The sequence below is a fragment of the Propithecus coquereli genome, unplaced genomic scaffold (assembly GCF_000956105.1).
Source record: "Propithecus coquereli isolate 6110/MARCELLA unplaced genomic scaffold, Pcoq_1.0 Scaffold122, whole genome shotgun sequence".
Taxonomy (NCBI): domain Eukaryota; kingdom Metazoa; phylum Chordata; class Mammalia; order Primates; family Indriidae; genus Propithecus; species Propithecus coquereli.
In genome coordinates, this window is record NW_012136303.1 from 2,700,469 (window position 1) to 2,702,808 (window position 2,340).

A 2,340-nucleotide genomic window follows, 5' to 3' on the forward strand; every position below is an offset into this window, starting at 1 on the left:
CTGCCACTTTGTTCTGGCTTCCATGGTTATTAATCAGAAATCTACTGTAACTGGAATTTTGTCCTTATAGTTAAGATGTTTCCTGCTGCTTTCAAGATTTGTCTTAGTTTTCAGAAGTCTGAATATACTTTTGGTGTGAATTTTTTTGGGGTGGTTGTGGTGGAGTTATCCTTTTTGAAGTTTGCTCAGCTTTTCTGAAACCTGTAGAATTAAGACTTTTGTCAAATTTGGGAAAACTTCAGCCATTATTTCTCAAAATGCTTCTTCACCTCCACACTCTTTCTCTTCTCTCTAGTGACTCAGATCTTTTATTATAGTTACTCAAGTCCCTGAGGTTCTTTTTTTTCAGTCTATTTTCTCTCTGATGTTCAGTTTGGGTAATCTTTTTTTTATTGTTCTAGTTTCAAGGTCACTGGTTCCTTCCTCTGTCCTTTCCATTCTATTGTTGAGTTCATCATTGATATTTTAATCTCATTATTGTATATTTCATCTGTAAAATTTCCATTTGGTTCTTTTTCATATCTTCTATTCCTTTGCTGAGCCTTTGTATTTTATCATGTGTTTGTAATTGCTCACTGAAGCATTTTTATGATGACTGCTTTACAATCTGTTAGGTAAGTCCAACATCTCTATCCATCTAGTTGGCGTCTGTTGGTTTTCTTTTCTCATTCTAGTTGAGAATGTTCCTGGTTAATTTTATGGCAAGTGATTTTCTATCGTATCCAGGACATCTTGGGTTCTGTGTTATAAGACTCTAGAACTTATTTTAGGAGACTCTAGAACTTGTTTTAAGAGATCTCTTCTGACATTGCACCACTGGAGGTACATTAGTCAGGATTCTATAGAGAGAGAGACCAATAGGATATCTCTACCTATCTATCTATCTATGAGAGGGCGTTTATTAGGAGAATTGGATCATACCATTATGGAGGCTAAGAAGTCCCAGGATAGGCCACTTGCAAGCTGGAGACCCTGGGACGCCAATGGTGTGGCTGAGTCCAAGTTCAAAAGCCTCAGAACCAAGAAAGCTGATGGTGTAATTCTCAGTCCGAGGCAGAAGGACTGAGAACCCAGGGGCCGCTGGTTTAATTCCCAATGTAAAAAGGCTGGAGAACCTGGAGTTCTGATGTCGAAGGGTAAGGCAAGAATGTCTATTAGCTATAGAAGAAAGAGAAAATCGCCTTTTCTCTCCCTTTTTTGTTCTATCCAAGCTCTCAGGTGACTAGATGGTGCCAGCCCACATTATAAGGGCGGACCTTCCCCACTCAGTCCATGGACTCACAACCAACCTCCTCTGGAAACACTCTCACGACACACCCAGAAGTAGTGCTTGCCCAGTTCTCTAGGTATTCCTTAATCTCAGCAGGTTGACACTAAAAATTAATCATCATGGAATAGAAGAATGCCTCATTGACATTGTCAGGTGAGGTCTAATCTCAGTTCTGCACTCAACCTGTGTTGACGAGGAGGGAGGGAAAGACGGGAGGAGGGGTTCATGACTGCTGGTTGGGAGTTGGAGTTCAGGTTTTCCACTAGGCCTCTGATGGGAGGGGAAAAGGTGCCTCATTACTACATTTCCTCCAGACCTCACCTGTCTCTTTTTCCTTTATGATCTGGCTGTATATCCTTACTATGCCTTTGTAATAAATCTTACACCTGTGAACACAACTGTTTGCCAATTTCTAAGAATCCTTCTAGCAAATTTCCAAATATGAGGGTGACGTTGGGGACCCTGACACTGCCCCAAATTGCAAATGACTCAAATGTCCACCAAGAGCCAAAAGGTATAAATTGTGGTGTATTCCTACAACAAAACACTATATAGTAATAATAATGAATAACAAGGACTGAATCACACAAATAATAAAAAAGTCACTTATTGCATTTTGCCTTGTATGAAAGTGGTTTCTTCTATATTAGAGTAAGAAACCTTTTAAGGCAGCATTTCTTAAATTTTTTAATCTCAGAATCCATCTCATTTATGTGGGTTACATCTATTGATATTTATGATATCAGAAATTAAAATTGAGAATTTAAAAAGTATTTATATTAATCCATTTCAAACTAACCCATCACATATTAAAATAAATAACATTTAAAAAATGAAACATGACTACATTGGCTCAAACTGAAGTGTAATAAAAAAGTTATATTTTCTAAAAGAAATATAGTAAGAAGGGCTGGGCGCGGTGGCTCACGGCTATAATCCTAGCTCTCTGGGAGCCCGAGGTGGGCGGATTGAGCTCGGGAGTTCGAAACCAGCCTGAGCAAGAGCGAGACCCTGCCTCTACTAAAAATAGAAAGAAATTAATTGGACAACTAAAAATACATAGAAAAAAT

General features: G+C 38.6%; 1 protein-coding gene across 2 annotated transcripts in view; it reads right to left on the reverse strand.

Moving 5' to 3' along the window:
- CBFA2T2 (core-binding factor, runt domain, alpha subunit 2; translocated to, 2) overlaps positions 1 to 2,340 on the reverse strand; it is a 41,524-nt gene that overhangs the window by 31,125 nt on the left and 8,059 nt on the right. The window lies entirely within an intron of this gene.